We start from the raw sequence: 9,040 nt of genomic DNA on the forward strand, positions 1-9,040 counted from the left end.
CACACACGCACACAAACACACGCACACAAACACACGCACACAAACACACGCACACAAACACACGCACACAAGCACACGCGCACAAACACACGCACACATACACACGCACACATACACATGCACACAAACACACGCACACAAACACACGCACACAAACACAAGCACACAAACACACGCGCACATACACACGCACACAAACACACGCACACGTACACACGCGCACAAACACACGCACACATACACACGCACACAAACACACCAACAAACACACACGCAAACATACAGATGTATATATGAAGAAAACATAGAGAGAGACACGCAAACATTTAAACAATCTCACAAACACATATTCACACACATACAGGTACGTAAACATTACGACACACTCACACATATGTACATAGGGAGACACACGCACGACCACGAACGTCCATACATACATACGCACACGCATACACGCGCATACATACACACACACATACATAACACCCTCCCACTCACGTGCAATCACTGAACTTAGGAAAGAACATGACTGTGGTAGTTAACACCTTTTCCTACTCCTTAATAAAATCAAGAAAGAAAATGAAACTTAATTTGACTCAGAGAATTCTCTTTTCATCTCAAAATACACTTCATGGCATAGAACGGGGAGCTAGCAGTTAGCTTCCAGAAATCCGAAACCTAGAATGAGTTTCTATCAACGTCTTGAAGTTCTCTCTCACATCGCTTGCACTACCGTCTAAGGATGCTTTCACATCGTCACTCGACATATTACATATATAAACTTGCGCCTACACGTTTATATATTTAAGAAGTGTTCAATGATGAACTCCATTTGATCGTAGGTTTGTTCGATTAGAGGTGACATAGAGTTAAGCAACGACGGCTACTTGTATATTTTATTAAGGTATGAGAGATGTATTACTTACGACCACCTCTCAGCTAAAACGTAGAGCATTTTCTTCCTGAAGAGAGAAGAAAGCACTTCAATATCTATTGTTACTATGGAATTATTGTTCTGCATAATATGGTCTTGAACACGAAACACAGTTTCAACTTCCAGTTAGAAAAAATTGCACTCCATTTACAAACAATATTTCCCCATCAACATGTATCATCATTCAATTGCTGTGGGTATGAGATTTTCGTTAACTTCATTTAAACCACGTAAGATCATATTGAACACGTCTATAATCAAAGAACTAGATAAATCCTGATCAAGCAGATCTATGCTCGAAGATATTCTAATCGTTACCAAACTCTCTTCTCTTTTTTAAAGCGCTGTTTATCTCAGATTGTATTAGCAAATGGGGCCTTTTCCAGTTGTAAAACGACGGAGTGTGTTTTGAAGGAGATTACGCTGCTATTTCCAGAAAATTTCTGAATTTTTAAGCAATAGCAACAGTATCTCTTCATTTTTGGATTTGGTTTGCAAAATCCTTTATGTGAGTTTGTGTGTTGAAGCATATTTTGTTGTGTCTGGGGAGAGTCATTCTCTTTTAGTGCCTTATTATTTAACACACTCCCCGGTAAAGTTTCCACTCATTTACTTATTCATTTTCTTAAAATTTTCGTTGCATTTTTCAACCTTTCCAGACTATTGAAAAGGTTGCAAGACGCAACGGAAATTTTATGAAAAATAAATAAGCAAATGAGTGGAAACTTTACCGGTGAGTGTGTTAAATAATAAGACACTAAAAGAGAATGACTCCCCAGACACAACAAAACAGTATCTCTGCAGTTTACAAAAGGAGGTGGAGAACGCACATTAGAAATGTATTATTACGCAGTGTTCTTCATCTTCGCAAGCCATAACAGACTGGTGAGATTATTGACGCTGTTGATGGTCTTTTAAAACGTTTGTTAGTAGACGTATGTGGAGAAATACGATAGACAATAGGAAGTCTAAAGGACAAAGATTAGGTGAGGTGTTGAGTGTAGGACATATGTAGTGAAGCATAGCAAGGATAGCTCATAAAGGGGAGTTGGGTATTTGAGACTTAGTACGCAACTACTTCGTCTGGAGGAGTCTGTCCCAGTCCATTGTTTATATATGCATCTGTCAACTAGTTAAGCTTTGGGTCTTTTGTTTTCGTTTTATTATAATTGGATAAATGTTTTTTTCCTCCTTCTGTTCGAGACATAGATATTTAGATTCTAATTTCTGTTGTTTTATCGTGTTTTATCATGTTTTGAATATTATAAGCGTAAATACGTATCTTATAAAGGCAGAGAGACTATCTGCAACGAAGATTGGATAGTCACGACTGGAACGCTTTTGATAAAATTCCTGCACGTTCAGCAGTAATTTGAGATAAATCAACAAGTAAAAGCAGTAAAGTTATTTAGTATTACTAAGCTTAACCATACTCTTGGTTATCGTAAAGAATTATTTCTCACTTTTATATCCTAACTTTTGTTGCTTTGTCATGCCATTGAATGTTTTGCGCGTAAATATAGGTTTACGGTAAGAAAAAAAAATTAGAATGAGCTAAATAAATAGACTACACCCACCTTCAGCCCTAACTATTTATTTAACTACTCGTTGGAAAGGTCGTATATGGATTGAGAATAAGAGTAGTTAACACCATTGTAATCACTACCATCACCATTACTACCACTATTACAACTACCAACTCCAACTATCACTTCGATGAGTGATTGATTAACTTGCAATACAGAATGTAAATCCTCCCTTGAGAAAAATAAGAGTTGCAACAATAAAAACAACAAAAATAGCAACTACGACATAGAAAAGTGATGGCAAGCAAAAAAAAAAAAACTGCAAGTAAGAATTGTGTTTTAAAGCCAGAAATAGCAAGTAACGACAAATGTATGACAAAGATTTGCCATTGAATTTCTTTGAAATATCACGCTCTCTATCACGCTATGTCACGATCTGACATATGACACAGACTTTGTTATAATGATTTTTAACGAAGTTGCAATAACACAAAGTTTGTGGGGAGGGTATTTTACTTGACAGCTACTTATTTTAATAACCCTAGATAAATGAAAGGCGAAGGTAGTCACAGCAGGAATTGAACTAAGAACGTAAAGGTAAGCATTCTGTCTTGGACCCTACCGATTCTACTATCCACCTACTTTTCCCATACTAGGGGTTCTATCTCTGTAACAAGACCAAATTTGAAGGAGCGTATAGTTACTTTTTTGAACTGACACCAAATATTTCATTGTTATTGTATTAAATCGATACTAAAATTATGAAGATTAAAACTGACCCTGACAACATTTGAACTTAAAACGATATAAATAGAGATATAAAGAGATATAAAGAGATATAAATAGATATAAAGAGATATAAATAAATACCGGAACTATATAATCAGCCACTCAACCACTTCTACGAATCACCGCTTTTCAGCAGAAGTTATAATTATTTCCAATTTAGATACAAAGTGAACAATTTTAGGGAGAGAGGGAGAAAAAGAGAGAGAGATAGTTAGTGAATTACACCTACCCCACAATTTTGTCTAATACTTTATTTTAACGATCCTGGATGGATGACAGGCAAAATTGATTTCGGCGGGATTCTGCTCAGAATGTGAAGAGCCGGAAGAAATACAGCACGGCTCTGCTAATCTACCGCCTTTAATTGAAATTATGATAATTAAAACAAAATGGTTTCTAAAACCCAGATTGTAGATTCTATATTACCATCTAAATATCGGCTTCAAATTTTGGCACTAGGTCAGCAATTTCAGGGAGGGAATATGTCGATTACATCGACCTCAGTATTCAACTGGTACTAATTTCATCGACTCCGAAAGGAAAAGTCGACTTCAGAAGAATTGGAACTCAAAACATAAAGATGGATGAAATGACGCTAAGCATTTTGCCTGTCGTGCTAACAACTCTGCCAGCTCATCACCTTCCATTGTCATCTAAATATTCTTTTCTACTCTAGTCACAAGGCCCGAAATTTTGGGGGAGAGGACCAGTCGATAAGATCGACTCCAGTACGCAACTGGTACTTAATTTATTGACCCTGACAGGATGAAAAGCAAAGTCGACCTCGTCAGAATTTGAACTCAGAACGTAAAAACAGACGAAATACCTATTTCGTTATTGCCCACAAGGGGCTAAACATAGAGGGAACAAACAAGAACAGACGAACGGATTAAGTCGATTACATCGACCCCAGTGCGTAACTGGTACTTAATTTATCGACCCTGAAAGGATGAAAAGCAAAGTCGACCTCGTCAGAATTTGAACTCAGAACGTAAAACAGACGAAATACCGCTAAGCATTTCGCCCGGCGTGCTAACGTTTATCGTCTAAATATTACTACACATTACTTACGCTATTATAATGTCAATACTATTACAAGAATCTAGAAGCAAATAATAAAACTATATTCATTGTAATACCAAAGCAACATCAACGGAAGAAAAGACGAAAACGCCATTAAAACTTATTTGTTGAACTCTTGTTAGGTAAATGACGAGAGACATGTCAATATTAGTTAACTTTTATGAATGAGCGGAAACCACCACGGGAGGCTATTACATTAAGTATATTAGCACTTAATTAAACATTGTGATACATAATCACATACACTCCGGTCATAATGTTTATATTTCATGCCAACTCGTATACAATTCTTGTACATCTATACTGTAAATATCTATCACAATAACTAGCAAGTATTGGACAGGTTTATGTTACACTGAGAAGGTTTAATAAAACCGAAATATGTTTCTGGTTACCATTGTGCTTGCAAAACATTTCATTAAGTTAATATTAATTCTCGAGCTAATGCTTTTATCCCATCATAGCATGAGTAATTTGAATATTAATTTATCAATATTTCGGAGTTTTGACATCTTTGCTTTAATCAAATTTTATTAACATCAATTAATCTACATATATTCAACCTCACATCATTGTAAATGTCTTATTCACTACGTAAAGTATATTAGCACGTACCCATCTAGGTTTATGTTAGTTTTACTAGAAGTGAGCCATGGTAGATGTAGTAAATCTCTTTTTATTTCAAAGCACATTAACATTATGTTTTTATTTATTTCTCGAACTGTATTCCTACCGATACATAGTACCACTTGTCTTTGTGGATTCGTGTATTTAACTTTGTTTCATACATAAATAAGCTTCACAAAAGAATCAACAGCTCGTGCCAATTTGTTAAGTGTGTAGATGTACAGTAGCGAATCCTAATCAAGCCATTTTACCACACAATACAGCAGAAAATAAAAGAAAAGAAAATGAAACAATAAGGGAAAATGTAAAGCAGCATTAGAAAATAGGATGAAAATCAGACTTGGTGAATGGAATTCAGAGAGGAAACAAAGAAAATGTTTGTGGTTCGTAGATTATGTCGAAATCTGAGTAAACTGCGACAGTAGATATGAAGGCACCGAAACATTGATTGTATTAGTTATTTATTAGCTTAAAACTATTGATTCATTCTGAGGTTGCGACATTTTCTTCGGCGAAAGAAAGTGAAGGGTTTGGATGAACAGCTTTATTAGCTAAAACATACCTTTTTGCACCTTTTAATTTGGTCTGAAATTTAGGAGAAATAGGAACGCGATGGAGACAAATATGGTTGTTGCTATTGAAGATTTACTGTGCGACAGAAATTATATTCATACTAAGGTACGTAGTAACGAACATGTTTCGGAGTTCAAAATTATGGCTGTTTGTGAGGGATACAAAAAAGAACCCAATACAGTAGAAAATGAAAAGAAAGGGAAGAAGAAAGAGAAAATACGGAATGACATTAAAAAAGAGATTGGAAATTTTGTCTAGGTAACCGGTTACGGGATGTGAGAGGTGTACCTCACAGGAAACATCGAAATTTCTGAAAGAGTAAACTTAAAGCCATATAAGGTCACTTATACTGTTTGATGTAATTGTATAAAGGATCTATCTAGATTACTTTTCCTATTTCGTCCACAAATTTCTCAAGTGGCAATCAACAATAAACAAAGGTTTCACAAAATTGGTTTCAAATTTTGGCGCAAGGCCAGCAATTTCGGGTGAGGGGATTAAGTCGATTAGATCGACCCCCAGTTCTCAACTGGTACTTATTTTATCGACTCCGAAAGGTTGAAAAGCAAAGTCGATTCCGGCAGCATTTGAACTCAGAGCGTAAAGACGGACGAAATGCTGCTAGTCATTTTGCCCGGCGTGCTAACGATTCTGCCAGCTCGCTGCCTTGTTTCGTAAAAAATAAGCATTGCTATAGAGGAAAAACAAATAAATCAAACAGAATCCAAAGATAATATACGTGGGATATATATGCTAGCAAACTTTGGGAAATCTGAATCAGAAATTACAAGGATTGATATAGAAAACGCTGACTTTATAATTGCATTTCATTTGCCATCTCTCTCCTCCATGTGACTCGAATAAGATTGAAAACATTTCTGCAGTTTTCGCAACATACTGATATAAAAAGAAATGTTGATAACGAAACACGAAAACGATTTACAAACGTTATGGACGGTCCGTCCTACAATATGGAGTTGAAACACGGAAATTAACAAAAGTATTATCAAACAGATTAACAAACAGATATATATACACAAAGAGAAAAGTGTTAGTAATATGCTATGAATAGAATATAAACTGAATGATAAAGATCTGATATCAAAAAGTTACGAACATTATATTAGACAGCATCAAAGAGAGAAATCTAAAACATTTTGGATGCTTAATTGGAAAAGAATGAATGAGAAAAGAAGGAGAAACCTAGAATTACGTTGATAAATACCATCAAGAATGGGAAACACTCAATATACAATGAATGTATAAGAACATCACAAGAAAAACCGAGAAAGCGATCCATGGTGAGAATGTGTGAGAGATATTTAACGATGAGGATCATAAGATATAAAACAACTACTTTAATGTAACATTCGGTTTTTTTTTTTTTTTTGTCTTCTTTGATAACAATTGATAATAAGAAAACAGGTCAGAATTGCCAAGACATATGCATGCGCACAAACACGCATTAGCACACACACACACACACACACACACACACACACACACATGCGTAAAATGAAAAGGAAACGGAATGTATCTTTCGTTGGTTTCGACGATGGTTATTACAATCGTCCGATCAACGGGACTGCTTACTCAAGGAATTATGTGTAAATATAAGTGGTTAGAGATTCCAGGGATATTTGTAATACTAATATAATTTTCAAGCAGAAGCAGCATGGTACAATGTATGACAAAGCACTGTCTTCCATAGTTTCCGTCCACCCATTTTCACCCAGAAGGTTTGGGTCAAGCTGAGACGTTGGAAGAAGCAACACGTTTAATATTCCACAGTGGAAAGGAACCAGAAGTCTGAAGATTGCAAAACGATATGCTTACCACACTACTATGACGACAGAAGCACGTCACATACATTCATACAAATATACACACATGCCTGTAGGCAAACATTCTCAAGATAGAGTGACAGACACACACACACGTGTGTGTGTGTGTGTGTGTGTGTGTTTGTGTCTTTATATATGATTCTCGGATAGGGCAAGGTTGCTTGAGTCAACTTTCATAACACTATTCTTCCAAGGACGTGGGCACTCAGTGAATATACTGTGGTTTTGTTAAAGAATTTGACCAAATCGATCATAACCTTCTGCCGTACTTTAAAAGATCTTATCACAGAAAAGCCTGCCCTATGATTCTTCGACATTTTACAAGGTAGAAATCAATTTATAGCTGCCAGTGATATTTTTTTCAACCAAGACACCTGTAATAAGTGATATGATGCTATGGTCACTATTTTTCATCATTGCACTATATTCTTTTATTCTTTTAATTTTTCAGTTATTTGACTGCGGTCATGCTGGAGCACCGCCTTAAGTCGACCAAATCGACTCCAGGACTTATTCGTTGTAAGCTTAGTACTTATACTATCGGTTTCTTTTGCCAAATCGCTAGGTTACAAGGACGTAAACACGCCAACATCGGTTGTCAAGCGATGGTGGGGGAACAAACACAGATACACAAATACATACGTACATACATACATATATATATATGTGTGTGTGTGTGTGTGTGTGTGTGTTTACGACGGGTTTCTTTCACTTTCCGTCTCCCAAATCCACTCAAAGGCTTTGGTCGATCCGAGGCTATAGTAGAAAACACTTGCCCAGGGTGAAACCCAGTGGGACTGAACCCAGAATCATGTGGTTGGGAAGCAAGCTTCTTACCACACAGCCACTCCTGCGCCTATAAAGCATAAGGTTTCAGATACTTCCACCCAATGTAACGAATTATGTCGGTGACACAACAAACGTCGATGGCAATCAAAACTGCAGATGTTAGCACGTTCCGAATGAGCTAAATCTGATAGACAGATACATGGTAATAATTATATAATTCAAAGCATTGACATTTTGGGTAAATGCAGAATGGATTGGCAGAGAATAAATTACATTATGATAAACTAGTATTGAGTATATTATGCTGATGCTTTCGTAAAATACCCAGTCTAATACAATAAATTATGGAATTACAATACCTTGGTAAAAATACTTCCAGTTGAAAACCTTAATTACCTGAGACTTCTTGAAGTGCTACATACGTATTCTCTCGAACAACGAAGTAGAGAGAGATATACTGCCATATACATCTAAACATAGAGATACATATAGGTATGTATGTATGCACGTACATACAAAAATACATATATGTTAAATGTGTGTGTGTGTGTGTGTGTGCGTTTGTGTGTGTGTGTGTGAGTGTTGACGTATCAACGCATAGGTAAGTCTATTTCTCATATTTTCATTGCATTGCTCATGTGTATCTTTATTGTGAGTTTCTGGTGGGTTTCGAGCCTTGGCCTTGATTTTAGCAAGTGGTATTATATACCCTGCTGTATCAAAAGTTGTCTTACATTGTGCCTGTAATGGTGTGAACTTGCTGGCCACCTTATTATTACCTTATAAATATTATCAATAATGGTAATAATACATCTTTATTTATTGCACACACACACACACACACACACACACACACACACACACACACACAC

This window comes from Octopus bimaculoides, chromosome 3 (genome assembly GCF_001194135.2).
Source record: "Octopus bimaculoides isolate UCB-OBI-ISO-001 chromosome 3, ASM119413v2, whole genome shotgun sequence".
Taxonomy (NCBI): Eukaryota; Metazoa; Mollusca; class Cephalopoda; order Octopoda; family Octopodidae; genus Octopus; species Octopus bimaculoides.